The sequence below is a fragment of the Oncorhynchus masou genome, chromosome 1 (assembly GCF_036934945.1).
Source record: "Oncorhynchus masou masou isolate Uvic2021 chromosome 1, UVic_Omas_1.1, whole genome shotgun sequence".
NCBI lineage: Eukaryota > Metazoa > Chordata > Actinopteri > Salmoniformes > Salmonidae > Oncorhynchus > Oncorhynchus masou.
Genome location: NC_088212.1, coordinates 27,139,908 through 27,157,383, shown reverse-complemented (window position 1 = coordinate 27,157,383; position 17,476 = coordinate 27,139,908).

Sequence of the window (17,476 nt, the reverse complement as noted above, 5' to 3'; positions counted from 1 at the left end):
ACCTCTCTCTCTTTCTCCCTCACTCTGTCTCCTCATGCCAACACCATTTGTGAATTTCCAGAGATTTTATCCTATCTCTCTCCATCTGCTGTCTCCATGGTCCTCAGCAGGCTTTCACCTCCACACTAATTCCCCACTTCATCTCAGAGTCAGGATGACAGGCCTGCATGGTCCTTCTCCTCCCCCTCTATCTGTCTACTCTGCTGTCCCCCACCCTCTCTCTCCCCTGCACCCAGGCACTGTCAGTCCATGGACAAATTGGTCACCTGAGTTGCCCACATGACATGAAATGAATGACAGCAAATTTGTTTGAATCAGAGATATCCAACTGTCTTTTTTGAGTTATTGAAATAAAATGAAACAAGACTTAAAGGATTTCGAAAAACGTGATAGGCTGTCACGAGGCTGTCACAAACACAGAGATCCCACATCACAGAGTTCTACTGTTTGTGGAATTATATGGTCAAATATACCATAATTTCAACATTCCACTGCTTGTACTTGATGCTGGCTGTGTCGTCATACCGAATCCACATTATGAGGACAGCTTGGTGATTTTCAATAGAGCCCTATGGAGGGAGAGGACTACAGGGTTGTAGAGGTCACTGGAGAGATCAACACACAAGATGTTTAATAATGCATCGGGCCTTGCAGTGTTCACAAAGTGTCAGCTGCCAATACCAGTCTTGTCACTTCACCACCTTAGATTAGAGCTACATACAGCCATTACTGATAGATATCCCTATTGATTTTGGAATATTGTTTCCATTGATTTTCCCCCTTTGTCCCAGGTTGAATTGTTTTTAATAATGTATATGGTAGTACTAATGGCATCCATGTTCACACATTTTTTGTTGTTGTTATTGTCACATGACCTGCATATGTATTGCCATACGAGAATATATATAGGCCTATATAAGCTGGTAATAAAGTCCAACAAGTCCAAGTCAAATTGTATAAGCTTGGTATATACATTCTTGTGTCATTGTCTGTAATGTAGCTCAGAGATATTATATTGCAAAGTACTGCAGGTGCCCCCAGCATAGGTTCAATCTGATGGCAATGGTTCAGACTGAGGGGAAGGGACTGTTTGCACTTAGTTGTTGAAAAGATAAGGCGGTATGAAATCACATACAGGAAGATGCATGGTGCAGAGACAGGTCTCAGACAGGTCTCAGACAGGTCTCAGACAGGTCTCAGACGGTAAAGGAAGGTTTGGAAATCCAGTTTAAGATACACTTGTGCATCCAATGAAGACCCAGCTCTTATTAAAGTTGCCTTTGGATGTTTCAAAGGCTTCAATGGGAAGTTGTTAAGTTGGGAATATAAATAACAAACCAGGGGAGAGGACAGACTGCCATCTGTCAAAACAGAAAGGGTTTAGTGTGAGGATGGCTTGGGGCAAAGTGCTAACTAACTTTTGATTTTTTTTGTCTCGCTAAAGATGCATTTTATATGGTAGCCTTGAAATAAATACAACAGGCCCAAGAAGTTGTTCATTAAATGTATATCAATTAACACCACACTGTAAAAAAAAATGGCATCCAGTTACCTGTAAGTTATTATAAAGAAAGGCACAGTATGTTACCATAAATACAAAACTTTACAGTAAAACAAAGTTTCTTTATGGAATTTATCTTATTTTGCTGGTGCATCAAGTCTCATAAGCCCACAAAACAAACAGTTTGGAGAACAAGGTGCAGTGCATTCAAAAAGTATTCAGACCTCTTCACTTTTTCCATCATTTGTTAATTAAGTTACAGCCTTATTCTAAATGCATTAAATTGCCCCCCCCCCCTCATTAATTTACACACAATACCCCATAATTACAAAGCCAAAACAGGTCTTTAGAAATTTTTTCAAATGTATATTTAAAAAAAACTAAAATTAAAAACTAAAATTAAATGTACATATGTATTCAGACCCTTTACTCAGTACCTTGTTGAAGCACCTTTGGCAGCGATTACTGCCTCGAGTATTCTTGATATGACATTACAACAATGAGTTTCTCCCATTCTTCTCCGCAGATCCTCTCAATGTCAGGTTGGATGGGGAGCGTCGCTGCACAGCTATTTTCAGGTCTCTCCAGAGATGTTCGATCGGGTTCAGGTCTGGGCTCTGGCTGAGCCACTCAAGGACATTCAGAGACTTGTCCTGAAGCCACTCCTGCATTGTCTTGACTATGTGCTTAGGGTTGTTGTCCTGTTGGAATGTGAATCTTCGCCCCAGGTCTAAGGTCCTGAGCACGCTGGAGCAGGTTTTCATCAAAGATCTCTCTGTACTTTGCTCCGTTCATCTTTCCCTGACACTGAAAATCCTCCCCACAGCATTATGCTGCCACCACCATGGTTCACCGTATTGTAGGGATGGTGCCAGTGACGGCATTCAGGTCAAATAATTCCATTTTGGTATCATCAGACCAGAGAATCTTGTTTCTCATGCTCTGAGTCCTTTAGGTGCCTTTTGGCAAACTCCTAGTAGGCTGTCATGTGCATTTTTACTGAGAAGGGGCTTCCGTCTAGCCACTCTACCATAAAGGCCTGATTGGTGGAGTGCTGCAGAGAAGGTTGTCCTTCTGGAAGTTTCTCCCATCTCCAGAGAGGAACTCTGGAGCTCTGTCAGAGTGACCATTGGCTTCTTGGTCACCTCCCTGACCAAGGCCCTTGTCCCCTGATTGCTCAGTTTGGGCAGGCGGCCAACTCTAGTAAGAGTCTTGATGTTTCCAAACTTCTTCCATTTAAGAACGATGGAGGCCACTGTGTTCTTGGGGACCTTCAATGCTACAGAATTCTTTGGTACCCTTCCCCAGATCTGTGCCTCGACACAATATTGTTTACGATCTCTACGGACAATTTCTTTGACCTCATGGCTTGGCTTTTGCTCTGACATGCACTGTAAACTGTGGGATCTTATATAGAGAGATGTGTGCCTTTCCTAATCATGTCCGATCAATTGAATTTACCACAGGTGGACTCCAAATCAAGTTGTAGAAATATCTCAAGGATGATCATTCGAAACAGGATACACCTGAGCCCAGTTTTGAGTTTCATAGCAGTGTCTGAATACTGTTTTATATTTGTAATACATTTGCAAAACAAATTCTAACCTTTTTTCACTTTGTCATTATGCGTTATTGTGTTTAGATTGATGAGGAAAATAATGAATTTCATCAAATTTAGAATAAGGCTGTAACGTAACAAAATGTGGGAAAAGTGAAGGGGTTTGAATACTTTCCGAATGTGCTGTATGCACAGTATATTCAGTCCTGTAGATTGTATTGCTTTGTTATGAATGTTTTTTCAGACTCAAGGTATGACACAGTGTCTCTCTCTGGGTTGGATTAATAGCAGATGAACATGGTCTACATGTGCTTTCCAACAAGGGAAGAGCTACACTGAACAGTGGTGGTTACAATCTATTGATTTATGCATGTCCCTCGGTGCACTGTCATGCCTCTTTACCCTATGCAATGAATTATCTTTTGCATATAACTTGTTTTCATGTTCTCCTGCAGGGCACAGCAGCTGTGGTTTGTTTCTGGTGAAACTGCTCTGCTTGAAAATGTTTGCAAAAACTGAAGTCAATATTTTGTTCCCTCCTCCTGTAGCCTATAATCCTCACTGGGGTTTGTATGTGTACATCGGTAGCATATGTTCTTGATATTTCTAGCAGTGATAGTCAATATATGTAATTGCCATTGTTCGTCCAATCTGACTAACCCAAAAAGGAAACCAGTGGAGCTCAGGCATCTCCGGTTTCCCATGATGAAGATGGAGGTTAACTTTGACCCACAGACAGAGTGGGCGAGGATACTTGTCTAATTGAATTACTGTCTTAATCACACTCCCAGCTTGTAAATATTGTTCTGAACTTCTCCCCCTCAGTGTCTTCAGTTCAGAGACTATTACAAACATTACACATGATTTTACCTCAACTTTGATTTAGCAAAATAAGAACAGTAAATGGTCAAATAGTTTTTATTTAATGATATTAGCCCTATAATGGTATTTCACCTGATTAAGTTTAAAACAATCTTAGTTAACCCAGAACTAAAGTCTTGCGTAATTGGTCAGCTGCTCAATTAAGTTCTGGGACCATACATGTTAAGAGAAGGGATTAAGAGATGCTAGAGTGAGGAACAGAACCAGAACAAGGAGCTCCACCCTCTTTCTTCGCACGTTACCTGCAAGTCTATGGGCCGAATGTCCCCTCCCCTTCAGACATTTGAAAGATGCTAACCCCTACGAAATACAAATAACCAGTGACGAGAAACCCAAACAGACAGATTTTTCAGTTAACACGCAAAATCTTTCCAAGAGAGATTAGGTTTAAATAACTTCTTAGTTTACTATAATTAACAATTGCATTGGTTGCTTGTTTATTGGACTAATGGACGAATGATTAGATATTTTGTTTTAGCTTTCTCACATCACGCCCTGATGGTATATAAAAATATAACACAGACTGTAAGTCACAGTACTGTATGTCTGAACATGTGGCACAGTACAGGCTTGCTCGGGTCTACAGTACAAAACAGTTGCTGTGTTTGGGCCCCTGATATATTCTATGTTGGAAGGCCTAAGAATATGTATCCAATTATGATGACCACATGAGGTCATACAGTACATTTTACAGTGTAATCTAGAGGCATGATTTAGGTGAGGAAGGACAGAGGCTTGGTGGAAAAAACACTTGTCTGTGAGTGTTAGTTAAGGCCACAGTCATGTCACTTATTACATCGTTCTGGAATGAGCTGCGAAAAAATGTCTGCCAACTCCACTCCCTCTCCAGCCCTTCCACCGAGGGCGAGAGTTATGGGGAGTTTGAGCATGTTACACATTGTACTCTGCAGATCAAAAGCAGTTTATGGCTATTCAAGATTGGTATTTTTCCAAATCTGTTTTGTAGTCACACTGGCTTTACATTTCTGGTCCCCAAATCTCTTGACAAGATTATTTAATTTCACTTATTTGTGATTTAAGACACTATTCCAAATGAATTTCCATGAAAGACCAATTTCTTCAAAATGGATATATTAAATTATTTATTTTTCCTTGATTAGCCTTTGCCAAGTAATTTGAGAGCTTAAATTAAATTTCCAGTCTTTCATGTTCATTCACAAGACATCTTTGGTGAAGGAATTAAAAGTAACTGTTGGTTTCGCGCTTACTGCACAGAGCCACCTATATTAAAACTGACACCTCAAAATGTCCTGGACAGACATTCGGATACTTGGATTATTACATTCAAAATATCTCAATCATCTTTCATGGTAGAGTATCTTAATTGATGTTATCCTTGTAGAGGGTAGTATGACAATAATATGAACAAGCTAAATGTGTCCGTGGCTGATTCCAATCTGCAGAGTTTAAAATGTATGGCCACCATTGACCCTCATTGCTTTGCTGGCTTCCTCAAGAGAACCTGCTGTGGGCTGTGTGCCAATCGCTTTCAAATTTAAAGAGGTGATGAGGAAACTACCCAGAGGAGACACGAAACACATCAGTTCTAGCACAATAAGACTTCTCTCTTTCTTCCATCTAACCTCTCCCTTTTAGCAAACCTCCTGAGCACTCATTTCCAGCCACTTTAACCTGTTCTTGTGTTGGGGGACTTATGTCGTCATCAGTCAGTGTAGACCTAACAGTGGGGATTATGTTTAAGGAAAGCCTGGGTAAATTGATTGCACTGAGAACTGGGCATTCTGACTTAAATTTCACCAAAGCCTCCACTTACGAATGAAAATCAAGAATTTGTCAAAGCAAGCTGCGTATAATGAGGTGAAACAGAACAAATCCTTAGAGGTGGCAGTCACGGATAGTCCTGTGCTTCTATGAGGTGTGAACGACCAGCGGACTGTTCTTGGCTGAAGATTTCAACCACAGTATATGAGAATGACACCTTGTTGGAAACTGTATCATGCACACTGATGGCACTAAGCAACATGAGCGGCCGTTTAGGGCCCCGTGGCCACTAGTGGGCCCCCGACCAAAAACGAAAACAAGTCAGTTGTGGTTTCAACTTACTGTTTAGGTTTAGAATAATAGATATTCACTCAATTAGCCCATGTCAGCTAACATTTTATAGATTGCTAGGTAAATTAGTCAAGACAGCTATCTAAACCTTGTAGTAATCATGGCATAATTACTGATAGGGTACGCAAGGCAGGTGCCCAGGGTCCCTGATTATGTCACTTTACACTCAGACGGCAAAATGTGTAGAATTTCAGGAAATTTGCTATAAAACTGCAACGTTTTCTCTCCACCCCATAAATGTTTTTTTAATTGCAGAAAATTCACAAAGAAGGGAGCCACAAAAATGATTTGCCGTGAGGTAGGGAAGGCCCCCAACCAAACTTTGGGACCCCAAAACGCTACAGCCAGCCCTGATCATGGATATCAGTATGTTCATAAGGTTTGCTATGTGAGCATTAAGCATAGCTCTGCTTGTGGCTGCTCGGAGAGAGAAAAAAGAGAGCCAAAGGGGTGGGGGAGGGTAGCATAATTTTCTTGCCGGACACCTGCATGCTTGGTGGGCTCTTTTGATGGTTCTGAACTTGGGGTGAGTGTAAGTACAACACTGTATTTCCTTCGTCAAATCTGTCAGAATGTCACATAACTCTATCGCACCTGACATGCACTTTCAGGGATGGAAGGGGGGGAGAGCAGACATGTCCCTGTGGGATCAATCACTAGATCATTACAACCTTTAAAAGAACTGACAAGTGGCAGAGGAAAGAAAACAATGGACAGCCTTATAGTGATGGGTAGCCTATATTCTTTATTTCTTTATTTTACCCCCCTTTTCAAACTTGTCTCATCATTGCAACTCCCCAAAGGGCTCGTGAGAGGCGAAGGTCGAGTCATGCATCCTCCGAAACATGACCTGCCAAACCACTCTTCTTAACACCCACCCGCTTAACCCAGAAGCCAGCTGCACCAATGTGTCAGAGGAAACACCGCTCAACTGACAATTGAAGTCAGCCTGCAGGTGCCCGGACCGCCACAAGGAGTTGCTAGAGAGAGATGAGTCATGTAAAGCCCCAACGGCCAAACCCTCCCTTAATCCGGACTATGCTGGGTCAATTGTGCGCCGCCCTATGGGACTTCCGGTATCAAACCCGGGTCTGTAGTGACTCCTCAAGCACTGCGATGCAGTGCCTTAGACCGCTGTGCCACTCGGGAGGCTATATTCTAAAAGCTCCACAAGTGCTGTGTATGTGGATAATCAATGAGGATAAGAGAATAACGGCAATGTTATAGCTGGGCCTCTAGGTATGATATCAAAAAAAGAACTGTAAAACAATCTGCTGATAAACATTAGGTCTTTTTTCTGCCTTTCTGTTGGAACTGTCCCTTTCATTTTCTGTCTGACATTGTTAAGCTGTTCGCTGTCTCAGAACCTGTTCAGCTGGCGAGTGAGAGATCCCCCTCCCGCAAAAACAGCTGGGTCTGATCTACTTAGTTAACTGACTTTCATTGAACAACAACAAAAAAAAACAGGAAAACAAACTGTGAGTGGGGTGTCTTGCTTCCTCTTCCGTCTATGATAACATGACAACACCTCCACACTGAAGTCAGGGATCAATGCAATAAAGGGATGTGGTCAGCCTGGTTCACACACTACAGACAGTGGATGGAATGCTGCCCTGTAGAGCCTCCCTCCCTGTTAGCATTGACCACCACAACACGACTCTCAACATGACTTTAACACGGGCCACTGACTGGTGGTTATGAAAGGGACCATCTACAGGAGGCCATTCTCCCCTGTAAGGGGGAGCACTGTCTAGTCCTCCCTGGGCTGACCTTCCACAGCTCCAATATTACTGCCCCCGGCCCCCTGCATGGCCCCTGGTCTGTAAATCCCCCATCTGAGTCTGCACATGGGGTCGGATTGGGTTCCAGAGCCACCTCTCTCCCTGTACTGACCCGGCCCATAAACAGGGGCTTTCATAAGAGATCACAGGTGCTTATTTACAAAATGGCAATTTTCTTCATAATTCCATGTTACTGCATTACCAGATCTTATCACAGGGCCAGTATCACATTCCTGAAGTTTTAGACTTTAATGAAAGATGCTTTGCATCTGGCTGCAGGTGGCTAAACCAACTAGACCAGGACTTCTGCTGGTCTTTGTCAGGCAGTACCAGAGAAAGACATATGGCTGGTATGGGGTCAGGGACAAGGATAGGGATTTGATATGGAAATGCTGTGTTGCAAAATTTGTAAAGTGATGTGTTCATAGGCAACCAATCCAGTAGCTATATTTTCATTTCAGCTCTGTAATATTTCATTTCCAGGTTGGTTCACTTGTAAGATTGACAACATTGTTTGCCGGTTTCACTATAATATCTAATGTCTATATTTGTAGGCAAAATATTACTTTGTATTACTGTTTAGTTTTAATTGTAATCAAACTAGCTTATATGTTGTAAACATTTTTAAGAGGCACATTTCCTTAAGATTTTGGTAAATAAAGCTAAAGCATGTCTTTTTACATGTTTTGGAAGAGATGTAATTTTAGCCAGCTATGGATCATTAAAAAGAGATCATATTAAATATCACTTCTTGAGAGGGAGAGGGAAAGCGAGAGAGAAATAAAGAGGAGATTTGTCAGTCAATTCTGAGTGACCCAATCCCCTTAGCCTAACGAAAAAGAGGAGAGAGAGGGTTGAGGTCAGCTTTCTGTAAATTTGCCGATGAAATGTTGACAAAACAGCCAATTTTCTTCATTTCAACAGCCCAGTCACTCAGAACCCCTTCATTTAAATAGCGACCTTTGACACGTACCTCATCCCTGACTTCTTTGGCCTGGCAGAAATACGTTACAGTTGTGTCTTTCAGGTCAGGATGCCGTTTAAGTCCTTGGCTTCATAAAGGTGGCCTTTGTCTCTTTAGCCTGCTCTCCTGGGCTCGAGTAAAGGGATAAGAAATGTAGTTAATAGCTCAGGATTGGCCTAATCATCAGCTGCCATTACTGCTCCAATATCAGCAGGGATGACAGACTTATCAATAACAAAGGCCCAGCTGAACCGTCCACCAGTCCGTCATCTTGATCTCTGCTCCACTAAGCAGGGCTTTCATTTGGGCTAAGCACCGGGCAGCACACCTCTCCTTCTCTTCATGGTGTGCCAGATATCACTCATCCCCACAGGCCTCTCTGTGTTTGCTGAAAGCCCAGGCCATAATTTCCACAATTTGCCTTAATTTTTTAGGCAAATGCAATATGATACATTTGAAGACGAAGCATATAGAGCTTCATTATCATTTGTATCCACGCACCTCTAATTATGATTTTTCTGAGAGTAGTGTGCTGTACCGTTGTTCATCTTTGGTAGTTCAGATTTTCAGATCAAATTAAGATATCTAAGCTATTCATTTTCATCGAGGCGCCTAAATATTTAAAGGGACAGCTCAAGCACTAAACAAAAGATGCAAATGCATGGTTTTTCGTTTTAGAATCATTAGAATAATTTGCTCTAGTCTTGAACAATGACAGGGGAAATATGCGGTATGCTTTCTCTCTCTTTATAAATAATGGCAACATTTTCTTTGCTGATATGAGCTACAACCTCCCCCAAACCCTCAACGTCTTCAAGGAGTAACCTGAGAGGGCTGAGAGGTGCTCCCACACCTGGCCGAGCTGGCCCTTTCATTGACAGTCATGGTGAGGACCAGGCACTGACAGACTCAAACACCTGCTATTGGGAAATATGTTCTCCATCAGTGAACTATAGCTTCTCTCTTGACTAGAGGACTGGGAGGCCATTGTTCCTCCTGAGTACTGACAGCCAGGTTATTTCTGGACTCTTGCTGCACATGGAGAACAATGTGTTATTCATGTTATATTTACAAGGAGACAAATGGAATGTTCTCCATTGCTATTAAATGTTATTAAAGTGTAAACCATTTACTTGCATGTCAAGATGTTGTAGTTCAATTATGTTTGATATTGAAAATTAAAGTGACAGTTGTATAATAACTGCTCAGGTTATTCTGTTTTTATTCTGAAACAAAGCATATGTTCATTTTTTTTTTGGGGGGGGGGTGAATGTTCTATAGTCAAAACAAAACAGTAGAGCCCCCTATTCCTTCACACTGATACCTGAGATCATGACTTTGGACAGATCCTAGCAGCCTTTGCTCCCCAAAGATTTAAGGAGGGGGTCATTGCGGAATTTGCTAAGTCATCTGGAATAATAAAAAAAGAAGTGAGGCATCTCAGAGCCTCAAGCCACCCCACCTGGAGCCTGATCCTTGCCACAACACCACTCAAACTCAGTCCCATTAGTTTACCGCCAAAAAGTTATTGGTCAAGTAGCCTAAATGGCACTGAAACAAACAAAGCCCTTTTTCAAGAAAGATTACAAATTCAACAGGAAACCCTTTGATTAGGAGGCTGCTTGAAATGTTATCAATACCATGATCACCCTTGCAGGTCAACAAAACCATTTCTAATCACCATACCTTGGCTGCACCTTCAGTTCTGTGTCGATCTCTTGAAAAAAGCAAATTACTGTTGAGAATAGAGGAGCAACTTGTTTAACAAGGAGCATGTGCAATGACAAAGCGATTCTGTTCCTTATGTCGATCATCCACCTGCACCCAGATTAGGTAAGATATTCACTAGAGCTGCCAAGCTGTCACTCACACAGAATGAGAAGAAATACACACAGGATCACATTCAGCCCTCTCGGCCATAAATACTGTAGGTTAGGAAGGACAGAGACTGCTATAGTCTAAAAGAAAAGAGCTATTCCATTCTTGTTTTATAGGAAGGATATAAAGCCGTTTATATAAAGCTTACAAATTCAGGTTTGTAAGCTTTAGTTTGTACATCATCAAAAAGACTAAGTTGCAGCCATGCACTAACTTTCCAATAACAACAAGGTTGTCCATTTGATACACTCCAAAGTCTACTGTGTAGTGTATAGCACACAAAGACTATTTCTGTTTTGAAAGATGTTCATTATGTTGTGTTATCACATTTCCAAATTGACTCTAAATTGATGTATTGATGTCTGTCTTTTACAGAAATATTCACTTTTGACAAACGTTATATACAGTACATAGCTCCATACATATGCACGATTTCAAACTCGCCTCTTTGTATATATTGGTCAATATCCAAGAAGAGAGAAACTAAATGTTGCTTCTGTTTTTTGGATGAATGGATGAATTATTTTGTATTATGGATAATATGTAAAAATAGATTTGGTTGAGGTGACACAGTTAATTTGACACAACTCTGTTATCTGCAATTGCTACATTAGATCATATGTACAACACTATGTACTGCATTAACTGTAATTATAATTGTAATTATAAGTGGCTACCGAGTGGTGCAGTGGTCTAAACACTGCATCTCAGTGCTAGAGGTGTCACTACAGACCCTGGTTCAGTTGTCTAAAACACTGCATCTCAGTGCTAGAGGCGTCACACAGATCCTGGTTCAGTTGTCTAAAACACTGCATCTCAGTGCTAGAGGCGTCACACAGATCCTGGTTCAGTTGTCTAAAACACTGCATCTCAGTGCTAGAGGCGTCACACAGATCCTGGTTCAGTTGTCTAAAACACTGCATCTCAGTGCTAGAGGCGTCACACAGATCCTGGTTCAGTTGTCTAAAACACTGCATCTCAGTGCTAGAGGCGTCACACAGATCCTGGTTCAGTTGTCTAAAACACTGCATCTCAGTGCTAGAGGCGTCACACAGATCCTGGTTCAGTTGTCTAAAACACTGCATCTCAGTGCTAGAGGCATCACACAGATCCTGGTTCAGCTGTCTAAAACACTGCATCTCAGTGCTTGAGGCGTCACACAGATCCTGGTTCAACTGTCTAAAACACTGCATCTCAGTGCTAGAGGCGTCACACAGATCCTGGTTCAGTTGTCTAAAACACTGCATCTCAGTGCTAGAGGCGTCACACAGATCCTGGTTCAGTTGTCTAAAACACTGCATCTCAGTGCTAGAGGCGTCACACAGATCCTGGTTCAGTTGTCTAAAACACTGCATCTCAGTGCTAGAGGCGTCACTACAGATCCTGGTTCGGTTGTCTAAAACACTGCATCTCAGTGCTAGAGGCGTCACACAGATCCTGGTTCGGTTGTCTAAAACACTGCATCTCAGTGCTAGAGGCGTCACACAGATCCTGGTTCGGTTGTCTAAAACACTGTATCTCAGTGCTGGAGGCGTCACACAGATCCTGGTTCGGTTGTCTAAAACACTGCATCTCAGTGCTAGAGGCGTCACACAGATCCTGGTTCAGTTGTCTAAAACACTGCATCTCAGTGCTAGAACTACAGATCCTGGTTCAAAACACTGCATCTCAGTGCTAGAGGCGTCACACAGATCCTGGTTCGGTTGTCTAAAACACTGCATCTCAGTGCTAGAGGCGTCACACAGATCCTGGTTCGGTTGTCTAAAACACTGTATCTCAGTGCTGGAGGCGTCACACAGATCCTGGTTTGATTCCAGGCTATATCACAACCGGCCATGATTAGGAGTTCCATAGGGCGGTGCACAATTGGCCCAGCATCGTTCGGCCGGGGAAGGCCGTCATTGTAAATAATAATTTTTTGTTAACTGACTCGCCTAGTTAAATAAAGGTTCAATAGAAAATACAAATAATTGAGAAGCTAGACTGATTTATTGGAAATTAATACTGCAAATCACTTTTGCATTTCAACACTCTAAATCAGGAGGGAGGGACTCCTTATCATACTATTGCATAGCTCTGCGATGCAGTGTCCTACTGTAAATCAGATTGTGGTGAAGTTACAGTATCGCAGACACACTGTAGCATTAGGCTACACATAAAATATCAACAACCACAATTCCATCGAATTTTCAGATAAGCATGTATTTTTAAAGAGAAACATATCAAAGTAATGACACAATATAATTATTGTGACCTTTCATTTCCTCTGTTTTGCTTTCAAATAACTACATCTCTATTTATCCTTACTATTTTCTTTGCTCCCTGTTGTTCCATATAGATTGTTATTCCACAGCCCTCTCTTTAGTCAGTGGCACCCCATGCTGGAGAGACTACAGAACTACATGCAGTACCTTTATGAGTGGTTCATAAAGGGTGGATCATTGACTTATTTATTTATTTAACCTTTATTTAGCTAGGCAAGTCAGTTAAGAACAAAGTCTTATTTACAATGACAGCCTACCGAAAGGCAAAAGGCCTCCTGCGGGGACCTGCGCCTGGGATAAAAAATAAAAAATAAATACAATATAAATATAGGACAAAACACATCAAAACAAGAGAGACAGCACAACACTACATAGAGACCTATGACAACAATATAGCAAGGCAGCAACACATGACAACACAGCATGAAAGCAACACAACATAACAACAACATGGTAGCAACACAAAATGGTAGCAGCACAAAACATGGTACAAACATTATTGGGCACAGACAACAGCACAAAGGGCAAGAAGGTAGAGACAACAATACATCACACAAAGCAGTGTGTCAATAAGAGTGTCCATGATTGAGTCTTTGAATGAAGAGATTGAGATAAAACTGTCCAGGTTGAGTGTTTGTTGCAGCTCGTTCCAGTTGCTAGCTGCAGCGAACTGAAAAGAGGAGCGACCCAGGGATGTGAGTGCTTTGGGGACCTTTAACAGAATGTGACTGGCAGAACGGGTGTTGTATGTGGAGGATGAGGGCTGCAGTAGATATCTCAGATAAGGGGGGGTGAGGCTTAAGAGGGATTTATAAATAAGCATCAACCAGTGGGTCTTGCGATGGGTATACAGAGATGACCAGAGTATAGAGTATAGTGATGTGTCCTGTAAAGAGCATTGGTGGCAAATCTGATGGCTGAATAGTAAAGAACATCTAGCCGCTCGAGAGCACTCTTACCTGCCAATCTATACATTATGTCTCCATAATCTAGCATGGGTAGGATGGTCATCTGAATCAGGGTTAGTTTGGCTGTTGGGGAGAAAGAGGAGAGATTACGATAGAGGAAACCAAGTCTAGATTTAACTTTAGCCTGCAGCTTTGATATGTGCTGAGAGAAGTACAGTGTACCATCTAGCCATACTCCCAAGTACTTGTATGAGGTGACTACCTCAAGCTCTAAACACTCAGAGGTAGTTATAACACCTGTGGGAAAAGGGACATTCTTCTTACCAAACCACATGACCTTTGTTTTGGATGTGTTCAGAACAAGGTTAAGGGTAGAGAAAACTTGTTGAACACTAAGAAAGCTTTGTTGTAGAGCATTTAACACAAAATTCCGGGAGGGGCTAGATGAGTGTAAGACTGTATCACCTGCATATAAATGGGTGAGAGAGCTTCCTACTGCCTGAGCTATGTTGTTGATGTAAATTGAGAAGAGCATGGGGCCTAGGATTGAGCCTTGGGGTACTCCATTGGTGACGGGCAGTGGCTGAGACAGCAGATTTTCTGACTTTATACACTACACTCTTTGAGAGAGGTAGTTAGCAAACCAGGCCAAAGACTCCTCAGAGACACCAATAATCATTAGCCGGCCCACAAGAATGGAATGGTCTACCGTATCAAACGTTTTGGCCAAGTCAATAAAATTAGCAGCACAATATTGCTTGGAATCAAAGCAATGGTGACATCATTGAGAACCTTTAAGGTTGCAGTGACAGATCCATAACCTGAGCAGAAACCAGATTGCATACACGAGAGAATACTATAGACATTAAGAAAGCCAGTCAGTTGATTATTGACAAGTTTTTCCAACACTTTTGATAAACAGGGCAAAATAGAAATAGGCCTAGAACAGTTAGGATCAGCTTGAGCTCCTCTTTTAAATAAAGGATGAGCCTTGGCTGCCTTCCTAGCAATGGGAACTTCCCCAGAAAGGAGAGACAGGTTAAAAAGGTTGGAGATAGGCTTGGCGATGATAGGGAAAGCAACCTTAAAGAAGAAAGGGTCTAAACCATCTGACCCAAGTGTTTTTTGGGGGTCGTTAACACCTCGGACTCAGTGACTGCCTGCAGGGAGAAACTTTGTAGCGGGGCAGGGAAAAAATAGGGAGAAGCATCTGGGATAGTCGCATTAGAAGGAGTGGGAGATGAGGGAATGTTGGATGGGCAAGGAGGCATGGCTGAGTCAAATTGGAATCCTAACTTAAAGAAGAGGTGAGTAAAGAGCTCAGCCATGTGCTTCTTGTCAGTAACAACCAAATCATCAACATTAAGGGACATGGGCAGCTGTGAGGAGGAGGGTTTATTCTCCAGGTCTTCAACAGTTTTCCAGAACTTCTTGGGGTTAGACCCACAGAGAGATAACTGCTCCTTAAAGTAACTAACTTTGGCCTTCCGGACAGCCTGAGTGCACTCATTTGTCATTTGCCTGAACGATAGCCAGTCAGCCTGAGTATGCGTGTGCCGAGCCTTTCGCCAAATGCAATTCTTGAGGTGGAGTAACCGTAAGATCACGGTCGAACCAGGGGCTGAATCTGTTTTAAATTTTACATTACGTAAAAAAAATCTCCAGACAGTAGAATATAGCCTATCACATATCATTTCAGTTAGGACATATGAGAGACATTGTGTTTTGAAATTAGGGTTAACTCTTCTGGGCAGAAATAGATCACCACATATGTGGTATGATAAAGGAGTTGATATGACTGGTCAAAAGACCAATTACTGAAAAAATATCAGAATTGGCCTGCCTGTCTAAACGCAGCCCATGTGTCCTCAGTATAGAGGCATTGGCCTTGACCTCTTGTCCAAATGCAGCCTCTGACCCCTATTTTCAAACAGTTTGGCACCCCTGGCCCAATGTGCATTTCTCTGAAAATATTAAACTGTGAGAGGATTCTCTTTACAAATCCCAAATGTTATTTTTTCTCTGAGTTTTATGTTGTGATATGCTGTAGGCAAGCCTTATAATTTAAAGAGTGTATGAAGCATAGATTTTGTAGGGAAGGCCCCATAGGCCATGTGCTTGCGCATAGAGATGGAATCTAAACAGCAGTATAGAAATGCATTTTGTGATCCCACAACCCACACATAAACTTCTTAATTACTGTGATTAACAACTTTGAACCTAACTCAAACAGATAGTTATTTGTTGTACCCTGATGTGATCGGGGCGGCAGGTAGCCTAGTGGTTAGAGCGTTGGGCCGGTAACTGAAAGGTTGCTATATCGAATCCCTCAAGCTGACAAGGTAGAAATCTGTTGTTCTGCCCCTGAAAAAGGCAGGCAGTCAGTAAGAACTTGACAGGTTAAATAAAGGTAACATAAAAAAGTATCGCTAGTTTAAAAAATGGTGTAGCTATAAGAATAGGATATGCTAAAAATTTGTCACCATTAAAAAAGTACCTAGCAGATATTTGATGCAGTAGGTACGCAATAATAATGACGACAGAACCCCGTGAGTTTTATAGGCATCTTTGTTTTATTTTGGTTATTAATCTAGCTATCGATACTAGCAGATTCAGACCAGAGAAGAAGAGGCGAAGCAACAGGGACAACTGGGCCAGCAGATGGCGGTGTTTTGCTTCTTTCGCTCACCAAGCGAGGAGTTTTTGTATGGAGGTCAAGAGCTAAGTTTCCATCCAATTGGCGAAAGATTTTCATGAGAATGTTCTAAAATCTGCATAAAACAATATGCGCATTTTCCCACCAGAGATGTGTTTCCATCAAACTGACTTATTGTGGAAACAAGTATGTGCGTGATGAGGTAGTGCACATACAAATAACATTTGTTGTTAAATTCCAATGTACGAATGAAACATGCAAGTTAAATGGGTTTGCATTGCATTTTCAACGCTACCTGCTGGTCTTCTCACAAAAACGTTTGCGTTTTATAGCCAACGTGCGCACTCTGGCCTTGGCACGTGCGCTCCAGTTTACAGGTCGCTGATACAGTACGGGTAGGCTACCTACACTATGAGATTATGAATAAGAGCGAGCGATATTATTTTTATTTGTCAAACGGCATCCAAGCATCAATCATCATGTCACCAGAATATGACCCTCTATAGTTAAAGGAGCAACATGCTCATCAACTGCAATTTCACCACCCTGTGAAGGTCGTCATAATTTATTTAAACTGTACTAGTGTAATAAACTGCATGGTTTTCCGAGTCGTAGTGGAAGGACCACACAACATATCATCGTTGCCTCCCAAGTTTTCTTCAATATGATGGATATTATATCAACATTTGCACATAAAAAACGTTTCCACCGACATTTCTCGAAATATTCCTTGAACACACAAAAATATCTCACCCTATCTAGTTTACTTTATTTTGTCGACATTTGGAAAGTTTACCGGAAAATGTAATTATATTTTTTATCTGACATATACTTTACTCGCATAAAAAGTTTCAACGCAAACCTGGTTAATGAGAATGTTTAAATTGGTCAACATGAAAACGAATGGCTTATTTGCTACGTGAGATCTTTTTGATCGAATAGAAGTTTCGTAATACTTAAGTTGTTACGAAAGTACTGATCTAAGTAGGA